At 49.5% G+C, this 19,930-nt stretch overlaps 1 pseudogene; it reads right to left on the bottom strand.

Moving 5' to 3' along the window:
- Positions 1 to 572: 572 nt before the first annotated feature.
- On the bottom strand, positions 573 to 9,418 carry LOC109749166 (putative disease resistance RPP13-like protein 3; annotated as a pseudogene).
- Positions 9,419 to 19,930: the final 10,512 nt, after the last annotated feature.

The following is a 19,930-nucleotide window of genomic DNA, read 5'->3' as shown; positions in this document are numbered from 1 at the left end:
TGTGGCAGTCCAGAATGAGTAGGGTAGCTTCAGTTTTGGAATCTTGCACTTCCGCGCATACAAAACAGGGGTATTGTTTGTCTCAGCAAGAGGTCAAGGCCTCAAAAACTATTACTACTAATATCAGTTTATGGAGGCACACATGTCAGAGTGTATGTGCTGCATGCATATACACGTACATACATGTAGACACAAACTAGATTTAGATACAGAATTTATAAACTCTTAAAGATTTGAGAATCTAAGCAACAGTACTGGTTTCCAATGCACACATAAGCAGCAACTTACAGCAGTGCTATACAACACTTAATACCTTTTGTACGACTGCAATCTACAGCCATGGGCATCTACTAAAGCTAGCTCTTTAGGAACATGTACAATCACAATTGATCTAAGCAATTATGTTGCATAAGCATAATGGCACAACATGTACAATGTATGCATCTACCCAATATGATGAAGCAAAAAATTGTGTTGTCAGGATACGAATTATGGTTCAGAGAATCAACGATAGAAAAAAAATTGTCCAATCAGTATATATGCAGTGTCATACCTTGTGCCAGTGTTGCCATCTAACTGGTAGACAGCGTGTAAACATCTAGGTATTCGCCATGAAGTCGTTGGTGCTGCACTTGAAGCCCAGGCACCCAGCGGGAAGAGACCTCTTGCATATCCTCACCCAGCCATAGCTGTTGCAAACTTCCCAGCCCCTCTACATGGCTTAAGTTTGGACAACCATGGACATGCAGTTTCGTCACTTGAGGGAGGTTGGAGATCCTCTCCATGCCTTCACATTTCTCAATAAGGAGGAGGTCGGCGAGGTGTGGGAAATCTTCGACAGCCTTCAAGTTGTTTGCTCCAATTAATTTGAGCATCTTCAAGTTGGTGGTGTCCTCTCCAACCTGCCGCGGGAGAGTCCTCAGCTTTGGGCAATGTTCGAGTCTCAACATCACGAAACGAGGCAGCAGTGACAACCTTGCAGATTGGGCGTCCTCTGGACGAGTCTCAGCAGCTCCATCCTCTCTCCCTTCATCGACAGCAAATTCTTCTACTTCTTCAAAAAAAGACCACTCCTCCCAGTTGGGCATATCCCTGATGATCAACCATTCAAGTTTAGGGAAAGCAACTAACTCACTGCATATGGGATCACGATTCCTGTAGCCAACAAATTCAGGTCCGACCTTGGTAAGTGCATATGATCGAACAATTAACAGATATTTCAAGTTTGGTAGCTGCCCAAGCGGTGGAAGATCCACACACGATCGTGAATATCTGAGGGTCAAGTGTATGAGTGAACACAAATAGGTGGTACCAAACCAGGTGGGATACCGCCGACCAAAGTATAATCTAATAAACAAGGCTTCCAAATTGCGTGAAGGTATTAGCTGCTCAAAGACACCCTCGGCATTGGAAACTTCTTCTTCTTGGTATTTTTCCTCTCTTTGTTCAGTCCACTCTAGTGACAATTCTTTTAGATGGTTTTTGTCCGCGAGCACTGTATTTGAACTACAATTTGCCGCACATTTCAATCTGTTCAGAATAAGACTCCTCATCTGTACACACAAGACAACTCTTCCAACTCCCATCCATCTTGTGCATCAGCATTATCACTTCCATTACCAACAGGAAATCCTCGTAAATGACTCAGAAACTTCAGTTTTCCTATACCTTTTGGAACATGATTTATTTCTGCACCAATAAGACAAAAACATCTTAAACTGCACAATTGGGTCATCGCCGACGGAAGACTGTGCAGAGCTTTGCAGTATCTCAAGCTAAGCACTTGAAGGTTTTTTAGGAGCCAATGGATTCTGGAAGACAAGATATGCCAGTATAATCTACATTCAGTAGGCGCCATGGTTTTGGATCCCAAGCGGCCCTTTTTTCTCGAGGGGCAGCGAAATTCACGGTTACCACGGTAACTATTAGAGTAGTCATTATGGTATACGACTTCTAGTCCAAGTCAGTTTTGTACCCCTACCCCAAGTCGGTTTGTACCCTCTTATATACTCTTGTATGCCGTACCAAATCATTAATAAGCAACAGTTTTATTCAGCTTTCATGGTATCAGATACCGGTCCCAGGGTTTAGGGTATGGCTCCGCCAACACCACCGCCGCCGCCGCCGCCCGGCTACTTCGAGTGCCGGGCCGCACTCATCGCCAAGGCTGCCAACGCCGCGGCCGCTTCTCTCTCGGCCCTCACCATAGCTCCACAAAACTACCCTGCACCCATCCTCGCCGCACCAATATCTCTTGCTGACACAATCTCCGACGTCAGCCCCTACATCCCCATAGTTCTTGATCTCGCCGCCCACAACTACTACCATTGGAGACATCTCTTCGATCTCCACCTCGGCCGCTGCAACCTACGCTCGCATGTCGCTGCCAACTGTCTTCCCCGCCCCGACGATCCGCAATGGTTGAAAGACGATCTCGCGATCGTCCAGTGGTTCTACACCCGCATCACCACCGAGATCTTCAACATGCTCGATCACGACGGCGCCACCGCTGCCAACATCTGGCACTCCCTCCGTCAGCTCTTCCAAAGCAACACCGACGCTCGGAAAAACGCTCTCCACACCGAACTTCGCAATATGGTGCAAGGAGACGCCCCGGTGAACCTGTTCTGCCAGCGCGTTAAGACCATTGGTGATGAGCTCCGCGAACTCGGCGATACAGTTAGCGACTCACAGCTAATCAATATCGTCGTCGTCGGCCTCAGCGAAGACTTTGACAAGCAAGCCTCGTTCACACCAATGATACGGCCCCTCCTACCTTCGCTGAAGTTCGTTCCTTGCTACAACTCGCGGCGGAAACACAAGCTCGCAAGGACTCTCGCCCCAAGGTCCTTCATGCTGCGGCTTGTCCTCCTCTGTCGTCTACACCAGCGCCGCCCTCCATGCCGGCTCCTGCCGCCGGGCCGTCCGCATCGTCATCTGTTCAACCGCCCCCAGGCTGGCGTCCTAGTCCGAACTACCGCGGCAAAAACCCTATCTACAGGCCGCCGTCGACTCGTTCGGTTTCGCCTACGACATCACCAGCACCGAGTCCTGCACCACCCACCAGTGCTCCATCTGCGGTTGCATGGCGGCCTCCTCATGATCCTTGGACGGGGCTTGTTCAAGCATGGCCCATGCCCTGGTCCGCTCCGTCCACCCTCGGTGCTCCGCCGGCATACTCAGGTGCCTGGCAACCCGGCCTTCGGCCGCCTACTGGTGCTCCCGGGGTTCTCAACCCCCGACAGCCGGCCACTGCCTATCACGCCGCCCCGACGTATGCTCCTTATGGTCATTACACCACCGACGGCGGCGCCTACTACACACCTCAGCCGGCCCTGCTCCCGATGCCACCCCCACCACAGCCGGCCAATGCCTACTACACTCCCCAGCCGGCCCTAATGCCTTCACCATCGTATCCGTCGGCACTGCTTCCGACGCCACCCTCACCTGCGACGCCGAGCTGGGATCAAGCTGCCTTTCTCCAGGCCATGAATAACTTTGCTGCACAAGGAAACTCAGGTACGGATTGGATCTTTGATTCAGGGGCCTCTAGTCATATGCCTGCATCTAGTAATTGGTTATCTTCTTGCACTAAATCTCCTTTCCCTTCCATTATCCTTGGAGATGGATCATCTATTCCTATATATTGTGTTGGTCAGGCTCAACTTCCCTCTTCCATCAAACCTCTTTTACTTCGCGATGTTCTAGTTACACCCGCCCTCATTAAAAATCTTATCTCTGTTCGCCAATTTACTTGCGACAATCTAGTTTCGGCTGAATTTGACCCTTTTGGTTTATCTGTGAAAGATTACCTGACCAAGGCCGAGATCGCTCGCTTCAATAGCTCCGGTGATCTTTATTCTCTTAATGGAGTTCCTGCCGCCACCCCTCCAACATCCATGCTGGCCTCCGTCGATCTCTGGCATCGTCGCCTGGGCCATCCCAACCCCGCCGTCTTAGCTTCTATGCTTAGTGAATTTACCATACCATGTAATAGGGACTCTCATAATTCTGTGTTTTGCGAGTATTGTCAATTAGGCAAACATGTGCGTCTTCCCTTTAGTTCCTCTAATTCTTGTAGCACTTATCCCTTTGAATTAATACATTGTGATTTATGGACCTCTCCCATTGCAAGTGTTTCGGGTTTTAAATACTACCTTGTTATCCTAGATGATTTCACCCACTTTGTCTGGACTTTTCCTCTACGCAACAAATCCGAGGTCCATTCTCTTTTCCTCAATTTTCAACGCTATGTGTCTGTTCACTTCTTCCTCCTAATTCGTTTTATCCAATGTGACAATGGTCGCGAGTTTGATAACATTAAAAATCATACTTTCTTCTTACAACATGGCATCCTGCTTAGGTTCTCCTGTCCCTACACCTCCCCTCAAAATGGTAAAGCAGAACGCTCTCTTCGCACCCTCAATGATATAGTTCGCACTCTCCTCATTCAATCATCTATGCCTCCCAAGTTTTGGGCTGAAGCCCTACACATGGCCACCTTCCTTCTAAATATTCGACCTTCTACAACTAAACCCAACACTACTCCCTATTATTCCCTCTTTCTTTCCCACCCCGACTACTCCGCGGTTCGTGTTTTCGGTTGTCTCTGTTTTCCCAATGCCTACGCCACTTCTGCAAATAAATTGTCACCACGCTCTATCCCATGTGCTTTTCTCGGCTTCTCTGACGAGCACAAAGGCTATCGCTGTCTCGACCTTCACACCGGACACGTTCATGTCTCTCGTCATGTCACGTTTGCTGAGCACATTTTTCCTTTATCACAACGCACTACTACACCATCCAACACCCCTAGCTCCGCAAACACCCCCTCTCCCCGTCCTTTCCAACTATATACTCACCTACCTGCCGAACACAACTTATCACCACCACCATTAACACCCACCATAGCCAATCCCAACCATACACTCACCCCACCCGAGACGTCCCCAACACCCCTGACCCCTGCTCCCTCCCCAACACCCAGCCCTGCTCCCACTCCACCACCCAGCCCTGCTCCCACTCCACCACCCAGCCCTACTCCTTCGTCCGACTCTTCCGCTGCGCCGGACTCACCAGTACCCACCTTACCCCCTCGTGCTATTCCTACAACAGCCCCGATTAATGATCATCGCATGCGTACTAGGGCCAAATCAGGATTTCATCAACCACAAGACCGCCTAAACCTTCATACCTCCATATCTCTCACTTCTCTTCCAAAGAATTACAAAACTGCTCTACTTTATCCCAATTGGGCCGCTGCCATGCAAGAAGAATATAATGCTTTACTTCAAAACAACACCTGGCAACTTGTTCCTCGTCCTCCCAATACCAATATTGTTTCTGGCAAATGGATTTTTCGCCAAAAGTTCCACTCCGATGGGAGCCTCTCACGATATAAAGCCGGGTGGGTTTGTCGTGGCTTTTCTCAGCAACAAGGAATTGATTACGAAGAAACCTTCTCTCCTGTTGTTAAACCTAGCACCATTCGCACCGTTCTTAGTGTTGTTGTCTCCTCTTCATGGCCCATTCACCAACTTGATGTTAAAAATGCTTTCCTCCATGGTTCCCTTCAAGAAACTGTCTACTGCCAGCAACCTCTGGGTTTTGAAAATCCATCCTTTCCAACTCATGTATGTCTTCTTCAGAAATCTCTCTACGGTCTTAAACAGGCCCCACGAGCTTGGTTTCAACGCTTCTCCTCCTTCATTCAAACAATAGGCTTCACTCCATCTCTCTCCGACACCTCTTTTTGTGTATCATCAAACTTCTGACACTGCCTATTTACTTCTCTATGTAGATGATATCATTCTTACCGCCTCCTCCCAAAAGTTCTTAGATCATATTGTCTCTCTTCTTAGATCTGAATTTTCTATGACTAACCTAGGACTCCTTCATCATTTCTTAGGCATTGCTGTTGTTCGAGATTCCACCAGCCTTTTTCTTTCCCAACGCCAGTATATTCTTGATCTTCTTAATCGTGCTGGTATGCTTGACTGTCAATCATCTCGCACTACTGTCGATACTAGTTTTAAACTTTCAGCTACCGGTGAACCCTTTTTCGATCCTACTCTCTATCGTAGCCTAACAGGTGCTCTCCAATATCTCACCATTACTCGTCCTGAAATCTCTTTTGCTGTTCAACAAGCATGTCTCTATATGCATGATCACCGGGTTCCTCACTATAATCATGTTAAACGCATTCTTCGGTATTTAAAAGGAACTCTCAATCATGGTCTCCGCCTCAATAATTCTTCTCCAAACTCGCTTACCGCATACTCTGATGCAGACTGGGCTGGTTGTCCTGACACTCGAAGGTCCACTTTCGGTTTTTGTGTTTTTCTTGGTAACAATTTGATTTCTTGGTCTTCGAAAAGACAGGTTACAGTCTCACGTTCGTCGGCCGAGGCTGAGTATCGCGCTGTGGCACATGCCGTTGCAGATACAATCTGGATTCGGCAGTTACTCTCCGAGCTACACAGGCCTATTGAGCAGGCCACTATTGTCTACTGTGACAACATATCAGCAGTCTACATGACCAGCAATCCAGTTCAACACCGACGCACAAAGCATATTGAGATTGATATTCATTTTGTTCGTGAAAAGGTTGCTCTTGGTCAGGTTCGGGTGCTTCATGTTCCCTCTACGGCTCAGTTTGCTGACATTTTCACCAAGGCACTGCCTACTAAGCCGTTTCAAGATATCTGTTTCAGTCTCAACGTCGTCGAGCCTGCCGTTGATACTGCGGGGGGGTGTTAGAGTAGTCATTATGGTATACGACTTCTAGTCCAAGTCAGTTTTGTACCCCTACCCCAAGTCGGTTTGTACCCTCTTATATACTCTTGTATGCCGCACCAAATCATCAATAAGCAACAGTTTTATTCAGCTTTCAGTAACCACGAAATACCGAAAAAAATTCAGACGAAATTTAAAATTAAATTTTGAATTCAAATATTTCTAAGTTGATATAGATACAATTTTAACTATGTGAGATCAGTAAACATCCCCTAGCGTAGCGGCTGTTCACACGCACCAACCGCTGTGCTAGCTCTCAGATGCTGAGTTCGATTCCTGGCCACTTTCAGTTTTTTTTCTTTTGCACTCTAAAAAAGAATTAAAAACGGGAGGAAGAAAGACTCGAACCCGCAACTCGCAGCTCCGGAGAGCATGCCTTTTGCACTCTAAAATGGAATAAAAAACGGGAGGAAGAAAGACTCGAACCCGCGACTCGCAGCTCCGGAGAGCATGCCTTTTGCACTCTAAAAAAGAATAAAAAAGGGAAGAAGAAAGACTCGAACCCGCGACTCGCAGCTCTGGAGAGCATGCCTTTTGCACTCTAAAAAAGAATAAAAACGGGAGGAAGAAAAACTCGAACCCATGACTCGCAGCTCCCCAGAGAGCATGCCTTTCCCACTACGCCATCACCATTTTACTTATACATTAGAGATACCATCTATTTAACTGGGTCAGCGTTTGAACTCAAAATTTTCCAAAGAACTCGATTTTTTTTGCTCGGTATGAGTGTTTTCCGTGGGGTAGCGGTAAACGCGATAACCGCTCAGGATCACGAAATTTCGAGCGGTACCCAAAACAATGGTAGGCACTGATGTATCAGTTCTCCTATACAATCCGGAATGCTTTCCACAAGTGAGTAATTCAGTACCAAAACACGAAGAAGCAGAAATCTCTTGAACAATGTATCCTCAATTCTATGTGGACCACGAACAGTTAGGAAAGTCCTGACCTTAACTTCCACATTATCCATGCTAGGCAACACTAGCATATCCTTCTTAGATACAACAGTAAGACGTCTCGGTTTTGACATATTTTCACCCTTTAATGATTCAATATCTCCAACAAAACATTCTTCTCTTGATATATTACAAGCAAGTTGTCTTAATAGATCATGCATTTTGCATCCAGCCAGGTCAAAATAATTCTTATCTGGTTGGAGGAGGTTACGATGGATTAGCTCGTAGTAGTACTCTTCTGCTATGTCTTCTAGTATTTGGCCTTGTATCTCCTCAATGAAGCCTTCAGCAATCCATAACCTGGTAATTACATGACGGAGAATGGCAGAATCTTCAGTATACAAAGCACAATAGAGGAAACACTGCTTCAGATGATACGGTAACTCATCATAGCTAAGATACAGAGCTCCTTCTATTTCATCAGAGAGCATGCCCTGGGAGCTAGCATATCTGCCCAAACACTTTTTCCACTCATTCTCCGTACAATCTTTGCATGCCAAAGCACTGGCTGTAACCTTGATTGCAAGCGGAAGGCAACCACATTTACGAACAATCTCAATCCCTATGTTTCTTAAATTCTGCACTTTTTTCTCTTCATCAATGTGCATGCTCTTCCAAAGTAGCTCCCATCCCACCTCTGCTGCCATGAGATCAACACGATGGGTATGCTCTATACCTATTCTCTTGGCAATTTGATCATCTCGTGTGGTTACCAATATTACTCCAGCAACTGTTTCATGTAATGAAATTCTTAGTAAATCCATCCACACATTGGACTGCCACACATCATCGAGAACGAGAAAGAAACTCTTGCCTTTCATTGTTTCTGCAAGCTTTCTCTGCAACTCTGCTATGGTTTCACCTTGCTTGCGATGCACACCAATATTACGAAGAACCTCTTTCAAAAGACTAATTTCATCGAAGTCTTTCGAAACACAAATCCATGCATGCATCTTGAAGGTTCCTTTTATTTTCGGGTCATTGTATATCTTTTGAGCTAGTGTCGTCTTACCAACTCCTCCGGTTCCAACAATAGCGAGCTTGTAAGACTTACTTTCCTTGTGTGCAAGCACTAAGTCCACCAACTTCCTGCTAGAATATAAGATCTCCTTTCCCACAAGGTTAGGCTCAACAAGGTCAGAACTTCTTATTAGTTTAGATGTTGGAGCATTTCCAGTAGGTTGTGTACTACTGTTGAATGTTACGAATATCTTGTCCTTTGTAATCTGCTCTATCTTCTTGTTGAGTGCTCTAATCTGAACATCAACATCATGACGTGGCACGATGTTGCAGAAGCTAGAGGAAACTGAAAGGACTTTATATGCAGCTGATTTGTTTGTTGATGATGAAGGATGTTCAGGAACTAGCTTGCTTCCTTTACATCTAACCACGTCCAAGATTTCATCAGCTTCATATATAACATCTCTCAGTTGACCAAGCCAACTGTTAGCTGCTGGCTCTTTTGTCCTTTTCTCAGCATCATATATACAACACTCTATTAATTCTACTCGTTGCAATACTTTTGTGAGTTCTTTTTCCACCCCTAGGATCAGTATCACCTCATTAGTAATGATATTTTGCAACTTAGTGGCACATGATCTAAGCAAACATTCTAGTATGGTTGCCATCAACCAGACAAACTCAACGCCAGATATCCAACAAAAACACCAGGGTGACTTGTTTCGGAGAATGACAAAATAGAAAGCTGAAAATGAATGCACAAGGTTTGTTAACATTCTTCAAAAATGAGACAAGTCCCGCTAACATATACTGATATAGAAGATATTAACAGATATCACTACTGTTTTTTTTTTGCATATGAAGCAATGCGATTTAGAATTTCCGCAGGAGGGCCAAACCAAGTACCGAGGCCTGAATTCCCGAGTCTGCATTATGTCCTTTCATTCTTGTGCTTGCAAATTGACGTGTTCTTCAGTTTTGTATATTTAAATGATTGATTAGTTCACTTAGTTTGCTTGCTTAAAGGGCGGTTATCAAATGGCAGCTGCATAGCATCCTATGCGCTGAACTAAAAACATGTTGCATTGAGTTATTTTTGGATCAATTACAACATATACATATACTAATCATCGTTTTATTTGTGTGGTTAATCCAGCTTGTTGATCAATAAATATATTTGACTTTCCTCATGCTAGCCTAGGAATCATGGCATGAATCTCCCAGGGTGCAATGGTGGGCACTCATGGTTGTGAACCCACCAACTCCCTGTACTCATTCATTAAAGTAAAGTTGACTGCAAGTTTGTACCTTACGAAGCAGTCTTCCAACAAGGAAAAATCTGTCTATAGCGGTTATCAATATTCATCTTGAAGACCCAGTTTGCTTTGATGGTCATTAAGATCTAGCAAGGTTGAGCTCAGAACATAGATCATGGAAGATTATCGGTTAATCACCCAGAGAATAATTGACCATGCTACTGCAGAGCTGCTAGACCTGCAATATAGATAGTACAAGATTATAGATCAACTAGTGTACAAAAGAAGTACCATCCACTGTGTTATAGATCCACAAGTGCAGAACAGTGAGATTGAATAGAACATATACCTGGATACGGTGTGTGTTAGCACAAACTGTTTCCTCTCTCCACGGGATCACTCGTTGGATCTTGCTTGAGTAATTGATCAGTGAACCAAGACGAAAGAAATGAACAGATGCGACAAAGACAAAACTTCCTCCGCATGGAGTAGATGGATATGCTGATTATGTGGAGAGAATGGCAGTGTACCAGAGACAATCAAGAGCAAATGAAGCACTGGTTGGACACCCAGACAACACTAGGTGCTAAATTCGTCCCCCTCCTCTGCTTGGGTAATAGAATGCAGGCTATGGCTGGGCGTGCAGAAAATTCAACAAAGGTAGCGAGCTGCGATGGCGTGCCGAGTCTTCTGAAAGAGACTATAGAAAACTGCTTAGTGTCATTGATGTGCAGTAGTTTACTAGTAGCACTCGTCACTGTCGGAACCGCAGCCCTCTAGTTACCTCTCCTCTCACTCAAACGGAGGTGAAAGAAAAAAAACGATGGACACAAGATTTTTCGGCCGGCGCACGAACGCCCCAATCCTTTTCTTCCTTATAGTGGCTACATGGCTACAAACTGGAGGCGCACACACGCGCTACCGTAACAAGCTCAGCTGGGGGGTTTTATACTTGGCCGATGCTTACACATCGCTCCCCACCTCCCCCGATCTGGCGCACGATCCTTCCGCGCAGCACGGACGCCCCTCACAACGATTTCAGGCGTAGGACTCGCTGCTCTCAACAGCCCCTACATGCATGCACGACTCAGCACGTAGCTACACACCTAACTAGCTTATCCATCGGATGCATGCACGCACTACACTGGTAACTAACCAATCTACATGCATGGCGCAGCTAACAAACTTATGCATATCAAGATTATGTCTAACAGTCACTGCCCACTGACATTAATTTACTGGCAGCATTCATCATCCTGATGGGAATATCTAATTACAAGCTTATTAATTGGAGAGAATAGAATGAAAATAACCTTCGTATTCTCTGCTTGATTTCCTTATGCCTTACCAAAGCCCATTGGCAGGCTATTGGAGACAAGCCATAGTGGAAATGAAACACTGATGGGATGCCCAGAATCAAACACTAGTGCTAAAGCAGTCCCGCTCCTATGCTCGCGTACAAAAATGCAGGCTAAAAGAGACAGCATATGCAACAAAGGTGGTGAACTGAGAAGTCTGGGATGGTGTGCAGAGTCTTGTGAAAGAGACTGCCAGTCTGCTTATTTACATTGGTTTGTAATTTAAGCCAAGTAGCACTTAGAGTAGTCCTAAATCCTAATGGGAGTATCTAATTGCACTGTTGTACCTGACATGCCCAGCTCATCCTCATCTAGATAGATACTACTGCCTCCGAGCACAAATATAATATGTTCGGGCCACCTCTTGCGACCCGCTCCCTTGCCCCGCCCTTCCTTCCCCGCCCCTCTTTCCCCCCTCGCGCCGCCTCCCCGGGAGGTGGCCGGGGCGGCTCCCGCGCATCTGCTCTCGGCCTCGCCCCTCTTCCTCTCCCCTGTCGTCGCCTGCGGGCGCCCCCGGCTCCGGCCCGGGGGTTGCCGGCGGCGGCAGGATCTCCTCTCCCCGCGCGCGCGTCCTCCTGGCCCGGGGCCGGGGGGGGGGGGGGGGGGGGGGGGGGGGGGGGGGGGGCGGCGGTGGTGTCGCTCGGCAAGGTAGCAGTCTGGTGACCCGGCGGGATGGCCGGCGGCGCTGCTCCTTGGCGGCAGGGTGGCATGGTAGCGTGGGGTGGCCGGCGGCGCGTCCCCGGCTCAGATCTGGGCCTTGCGGGCCCCATCTGGGTCTTAGCGGGTCGGTCCCCGGCGTGGCTTTGTTGTCTCTTGCATGGTGAGGCAGAGGAGCGGCTTGGACAGGGGCGGCGGCGCCGACGGCGTGCCGGCTGCAGCGCGAAGGCAGGAACTTTACGGGTCTCGGAGATCCCTGCCGGGCCTGGTATGTTCCTGCTATTGCGCCTGGTCAGCTATCATTTTCGACGGTGGAGGTGGGCCCCTCCCGCGTGCCGTCAGTGTTGCTGCCCTAGTCCCGACTCCTCTTCTTCATTGTGCAGGCCATGCTTTACGGTGTCGTGGTGAGACAGCATGGGAAGCTTTCGTAGATCTTCTTTCAGCTACGTTGCAGGGAAGACTGCACTTCATACTTAACATTTTAGCGCAAAATAGCTGCCTCCATATGCAGTTGAGCGCATCTGTTGTAGTCCCCTTCCTCCCTTTGCCAAGTTCCAGAGCTCCGGCGCAGGGTACCTCCCAGAGCTCAGCAGCAACAACCTTCACCGCTCTGCCACACTGCCGCACTGGGCACATCATCGTCGTCTTTACTCCGCCTATATACTACTTCCTCCGTCTGGAAATAAGTGATGTTGTTTTAGTTAAAATTTAAATTAAACCAGCGTCACTTATTTCCGAACGCAAGGAGTATTACTGTTGGTTCTGGAATCTGTTATGATCGGTATATTAGGGGCTTAGCCTAGTGGGTTTTGGCCCAAGTTATCTTATCGTTATTAGGGGCTTAGTCCAATTATCTTATCGTTATTAGGGTTGTTTGCTTAAGAGTCAAGTAAACCTCTCTATATAAGGAGAGGAGATATATCAATCTAATCAAGCAAGAAGCAATCAGTATTTGCTCGGCTTCCCTTATGGAGTCGGAAGCCCTAGCCCTAGCCGCCTCTTGCGCCGCCGCCGCCTCTTCTCCACCACGCAAGAACGGCGCCCAGCCGCCGGCCGCCGCGCCCTCGTCCTCGTCTTCCTCCATCTTTCCCCTACAATCTCCGCCCTAAAACCGACAGTACCCTAGCTCCTAACACCTTGGTATCAGGTAGCTCAGTTCCGATCATGTCTTCGCCGCCGCCCATCCCGTCACTTCCGCTGGCCTTCTCCATCGCGCCGCTGCCCTCCTCGTCCGCGCCGCTGGTCGCATCCTCTGGCGCCGCCACCACCCAGATGACGGCACCCCCCATCGCACCACCGGCCGCTGTCTACTCCCTGACGGAGATCACGGGGGTCCTCAACGATCTCGTCACCGCCGTCCAGGGGATACGACAATACCTAGCCGCCCCCTACGGGCTGTCGCCGGCCGGCGCAACCAGGCCAGCCGCCCTGCTGTGGTATTCAGCACCCGTGGCGCCGATCGGGCCTCTACACCACCACTAGCCGCTTCAGTCGCCGCCCACCGCCGCGCCCCAATGGCCGCAGTGGCCGGCGCCGGCCCTCGTCGTGTCACCCACGCCACCCGGGTCCTCGCCGCCACCGCCTTGGCAGCCCTGGCAGCCGCCGCACCCCAGGGCCACCGCGACGCTGGTCGGGCTGCTGCCGCCCTCGCTGCAGCTACAGCCAGCCCCCGCCACCGCCCCGATCTGGCCACAATGGCCGGCCGCGGCCATCGCCGCGCCCGCCGCCTCTGCCGTTTCCAGGCAGTAGATGCTGCTGCTGCTGCCGGCGCCTCCGCCGCCCAGCACCGGGCTGACTACAACCGCGCCGGCGGGCGTGCCGATACAGCAAGTGCGGTTCCTGCCCTCGTCATCCTAGCTTTCGGCCTGGTTGGCCGGGACGTCACTGCCACCAGTCTATACCATGGCCACGGACCAGCCGGCGCCCTCCCTGCCGTACGACGCTCTCCGGCTCCGCGGGTTTCCACGCTGGCTTCGACGAACCACCGCTTTCCTGCAGACCACCTGTGCACACTGGACCAACGCCATCCTCTTCGCTGCTCCATACCGCCGAGCCGTACACTCACGGTGGTCATGCTCAGACACCGCCGTGCTTCGCCAAGCTCGCCTTCGCCACCTACAACGGCGCCGATGACCCCCTCAACTGGCTCAACCAGTGCGCGCAGTTCTTCCGGGGGCAACGGACGCTCGCGTCGGACCGCACCTGGCTCGCCTCTTATCACCTCCACGGCGCCGCACAGACGTGGTACTACGCCCTCGAGCAGGACGAGGGCGGCATGCCCCCATGAGAGCGTTTTCGTGAGTTCTGCCTCCTTCGATTCGAACGCCGATACGTGGGAGCCGGCTGGTAGAGTTGGGCCGCCTTCCCTTCACCTCTACGGTGCAGGACTACACCGACCGCTTTCAGGCCCTAGCGTGCCACGCGTCCCGCGTGATGGCTCACCAGCGGGCCGAACTCTTCATCGGCGGTCTGTCAGATCATATTCGCGTGGACGTCGAGCTGCAGGGACCCCAGGACCTCCAGACGGCCATGTACTACGCCCTCGCGTTCGAGCGTCGCGCGGTGGCCATCCAGCAGGCATCACCATCCGGGCCGCTGGGCCGCCACCCTCGCCGGATGTTCCCGCGCAGGGTCGGCCTACTCAGGCTTCCGCGGCACCCCTTGCCGCGACCGCGGCGCGCCCGTTCCGCCGGCTCACCTCGGCCAAGCTACTCGAACGTCGCCGCCAAGGGTTGTGCTTGAACTGCGACGAGATCTACATGCCCGGCCACGTTTGCCCCCGACTCTTCTACCTGGAGGCTGCAGACTACATTGAGGAGGATGCCGTTGCCGCCGAGCTCGGCGACCTGGCCGCTCCAGCTGTCGCGGAGGTGTTTGACGCTGGTTGATCACCTCGATGAGTTCAGCAAGCGCTTCCGCGCCTTACAGCTCGAGGACGAGCTGTTTGTGCAGGCGGGGAGAAGTGTTATGACCGGCATATTAGGGGCTTAGCTCAGTGGGCTGTGCCCCAAGTTATCTTATCGTTATTAGGAGCTTAGCCCAATTATCTTATCGTTATTAGGGTCGTTTGCTTAGGAGTCAAGTAAACCTATTTATATAAGGAGAAGAGATGTATCAATCTAATCAAGTAAGAAGCAATCTGTATTTGCTCGGCTTCCCTTAGGGAGCCGGGAGACCTAACCCTAGCCGCCTCTTGCGCCGCCGCCGCCTCTTCTCCACCACGCAAGGACGGCGCCCAGCCGCCGGCCGCCGCGCCCTCGTCCTCGTCTTCCTCCATTTTTCCCCTACAATCTTCGCCCTAGAACTGGCAGAACCCTAACTCCTAACAGAATCGATTTAAACAATCCTTCTAATAATGTAGTTTGACGATACAATACAAGACAGGTTTACAGGTTACACAGGCAAAGCCTCAATCCCAATTTCAGAAACAAAATTAAACGAAACTGAACACCTTCATTTAAAGAACAAAATCATGCCAAAACGAATCCACCGGTTCAATTAAAAGAACGATACCATGACACACTGGTTCAGTAGAGCAAAGGCCACCAGCCCCAAGTTCAGAAATAAAATAAGTGAAACAATACCACACAGGCAGGAGATTCAGTACGGCAAAGGCCTCTGGCCCAAATTCAGAAATAAACATAAATGAAACTCGATACAGTATTTCCAGGGCACGTGCACAAAGGAAAACAGGACAATTTCTTTCTTCACCAGCTCATTACACATCCGTCATGGCACATGCGCATCTTTAGCAATGGCAGGCTTCCTCAACTTGGTACGTCTGATGCTTTGCCCGTGGAAGCGAACGCGCCATCAGTCCTACGCTGCCAACCTAAAATACCGAAATAATTAGCAGCTATGACAATTGACAAGCACTTGAACGCATATGTAGGACTGAGGCATCTATCACATAAAGAACTTCGTCATGTTCATACAGTTTCACAAACAGGCTGGTACAGTTTTGTCTGTGATGAGATCTAGGGTATAGTTTGAAGCTACAATTTTGTAGTCTTAGACTACGTCACATAAGAACTGGTGGTACGGTTCGCCTGAACTCTGAATAAGAGATCAAATGCCTCAAAAACTACAACAGTACTACTCAATACTCATACCTGTGAATGGTGATGCCAATGTTATAAACTCTACCAGGATAATTATGAGAATGTAAGCAACACCATGGGGTTCCAAATCATGTTAGCTAGAGAAGGAACACACATAAGCAACTTAAGAGCAACATTTTACAACAGTTAATAACTTACACGCTTGCAGTCTGCTGCCAATGGACATGTACTAACTTTCGAATAGTCTGTGAAAGGTCTAAGCATTTCTGTTGCATATAGGCATATATAATGGCACAACTGAACAAAGATGCAATTTGTGCATAAATACACCGAGTGAGAAAACTGAATTGTTAGAACATGAATCATGGCTGCTAAGAGAAAAAAAATATCCAACCAATACGCAGTATTCATATATACCTTGAGCCATCTAACTTCTGAACCACGTGTAAACATCAAGGTCTTCGCGATGAAGTTGTCGGTGCTGCTGTTGAAGCCCAGGCACCGAGCAGGAAGAGACCTCTTGCATATCCTCGCCCAGCGACAGCTGCTGCAAGCTGCCCAGCCCCTCTACACGGCTTAAGTTCAGACAACCACGTACTTGCAGGTCTGTCACTTGAGGGAGGTTGCGGATCCTCTCCAGGCCTTCACAATCCCCAAAAATAAGGACCTCACAGAGCATTGGACGATCCTCCACGGCCTTCAAGTTGTTCAGTCCTCTTAAATTGAGCTCCTTCAAGTAGACGGTGTCCTTTCCAAGCTGTTGCGGGATATCCCTCAGCTTCGGGCAACCGTGAAGTTGCAATTCCAACAAACGAGGCAGCAATCGCACCCTTGAGTATGTCAGATATTAATGAACTAAAAAAGCAATTGAGTAATGAATTTGAGATGAAGGATTTGGGTGCAGCAAAGAAAATACTTGGCATGGAAATATCCAGAGATAGACCGTCTGGAAAAGTATATCCAAGTCAGAGATGATATATTGATAAAGTTCTTCGACGTTTTAATATGCATAATGCCAAGCCGGTGAGTACTCGGTTAGCTGCACACTTCAAATTATCATCAGCCTTATGTCCTAAGTCAGATGCAGATATTGAGTACATGTCTAGAGTTCCCTATTCAAGTGCAGTTGGTTCACTTATTTATGCCATGGTTTGTTCTCGTCCGGATTTATCATATGCATTGAGTGTTGTTAGTAGATACATGGTTAATCCTGAAAAAGAGCATTGGAAAGCAGTTCAGTGGATTTTCAGATACCTGCAAGGTACTTCTAATGCTTATTTACAGTTTGGAAAAACTGGAGATGGACTTGTTGGTTTTGTTGATTCTGATTTTGTTGGTGATTTGGATAAGAGAAGATCGCTCATAGGTTATGTTTTCACCATTGGTGGTTGTGCCGTGAGTTGGAGAGTAACTTTGTAGTTTATTGTGGCTTGTTCCACTACTGATGCCGAGTATATGGCTATTTCTGATACATGCAAAGAAGCTATCTGGTTGAGAGGTTTGTACACTGAGCTTTGTGGAGATTCATCTTGCCCCACCATATTTTCTAACAGTCAAAGTGCTATATATTTTTACAAAGAATCCAATGTATCATGAGAGAACAAAGCACATTGATATCAGATTTCATTATATTCGAGATGTTGCTGAAGGCAACTTGAAGGTATGCAAGATAAGTACTCATGATAATCCTGCTGATATGATGACAAAGCCAGTTCCTACCAATAAGTTTAAGCTTTGCTCAGGCTTAGTTGGTATTTCTCACTAGTCCTATGGAGTTTGACGCACAAGGTGTTTATACTGATTTGAATGGTGTTATTTACTTTCTTCGACTACTGGAGGAAATTTGGATCAAGGTGGAGATTGTTAAATTGTGATCCAAATTATACCGTATTGGACTAGACGTAGTACATACGGTGTGGGCGTTTGTGTTGGTACCTACGCGTACGAGTATAACTCGTTTACTTGTCCTCCAAGGACTCTCATGTATTGCCCTCTTATATACCCATGTAGTCGCACCTAAAGATATTCTGTCGTCTCGTGCTTGTAATACTCCTTCATCATAGTGATTGCGCCTTCGTGCATCCGTGGTTTTCTCCCGTAAGGGTTTCCACGTAAAAATCCGTGTCTCTTTATCTCGTTTATTTTTTGTTATTATCTAATAGATGGGAGCATGGGAAAGAAGCAGGCAAGCCGGATCCGAGATGATCACCCTTCTTGCGGCGGCTGGCGTGCACGAGGCTGAGCCAAGTCCTCTGGACGTTGTCGATCACGCGGTTTCCCGCCACCCGGGAACAGCAACAGGAGGAACTACCAGGTCTCTTTCATGGTACACTTTGTGGTCATGCCGGGTGTGTTCTGCTGCACGGCTGACGCGATGTGGACCTGTGAAATGCAAATGCCAGCGTACGTACGTACGTCGGTATTGCTACGAAAGATAGCATGTTGCACGTAGGCAAGGGCATGTACAATGGAAGCATCACCTTCCTAGTGCTTCCTCTCTTCGGCATAAGTAAAGATGGATGGGGCACTATTTAGTTTGTCAAACACCCAACGCGTGGAGCTGCCCCATCAGGCCAATGTATGACATATACATCCTCTTTTCCTTGTACTTCACGTGAACGTGGATGGCTGGCTCGCCTCATCTCTCTTGCTTTTGCCCGCTCTCTCTTATTTTTGTCTGCCAAGAGCCTACCTTCTTTGCAGGATCCCGTCTTAGCCTGCAGGCTACAGGTTAAGCTGAGCTGGACAATTACAAGTGACGTATAGGGCTGGGGCACCCGTTCACAGTGGAGCGTTGGCCATGCCCTAATGCGCTCTCAAGGCTGGAGCCCTTTGTTTACTGTTGAATTGTATTTTGTGTTGCATGTATTACGTGTTATGATCCATTTTTTAATTGTATACAGTTGAGATTGAGGCTTATCCTGTATTTATATATACGTGCATCAGTATCCCATTAATACAACGATTATTGTATTGCAAAACATCTCTCTACATGGTATCAATTGCAAGTCGATCCTAACCCTAGCTAGCCGCCGCCGCCGCCGGTTCTCTCCCGCCGCCGCCTTCCGCTACACTCGCCACCACCGCCGCAGGTCCTATCCTCTATGCGCCGCCGCCGCCGCAGGTCCTATCCTCTGTGCGCCGGCGCCGCCGTACCCAGCCACTGCCGCCACTCATCCCCATCGCTGCCGCCCTCTTGCAGCCGCGCCAACCCGTCTTCTCCAGCCGCCGCCGTCGCATCGGGCCACCGCCGCCGCATCCAGCAGCCGCCGCCATCGTCGCCCATCCCCACCACATGCCGCCGCTCCTACCTGGCGGCCGCCATGACTCCTCCCCCAGACGGCGCCGCCGCCGCTGCGATGTCTTCTGCCGTGTTGTCTCTCTTCGGCTGCATGTACGCAGACGCGCCGGCTCTCCTCACCCACATGCAGCTGGCCCCGCCAATGGCTGGCAGCCATGCTCCGCCCGCCCCGTCGATGGATTCTCTGGGCTGGTGTTACCCGTTGCCGCCACCCGCGCCTTCCCAGCAGCAGCTGCAAGGAGGAGGGGGCCAGCAGCTGGCCCAGGGCGCCGGCTGGGCACCACACTACCCGCAGGCTCTCCCCGTGGGCCACCAGGCGTTCATTGGCGCCCCTTACCAGCCGACTGGCGCCGGCTACGGCGCCCTCCGTGCGCCGCCGCCCGTCGGCGGTTATGGTCCACCGGTCCCGGCGCCGCCCTATGGGGGCCTCCCGCCGCCGCCTTCCCTCGGTGGTTATGGCCCGCCCGCCCCGCCACCGCCGATACCTGTGTCATGGGACCCCACCCTCCTCGCCGCCCAGCACTCCGCGTCGTCGCCGAGTAGCTCTGTCGGTGGAGGCGACTGGTACATGGACTCAGGTGCTACT

Source organism: Aegilops tauschii, chromosome 3 (genome assembly GCF_002575655.3).
Source record: "Aegilops tauschii subsp. strangulata cultivar AL8/78 chromosome 3, Aet v6.0, whole genome shotgun sequence".
In the NCBI taxonomy this organism is placed as follows: Eukaryota; Viridiplantae; Streptophyta; class Magnoliopsida; order Poales; family Poaceae; genus Aegilops; species Aegilops tauschii.
The sequence above is the reverse complement of the archived record's forward strand: the minus strand, read 5'-3'. Positions and strand labels throughout refer to the sequence as shown.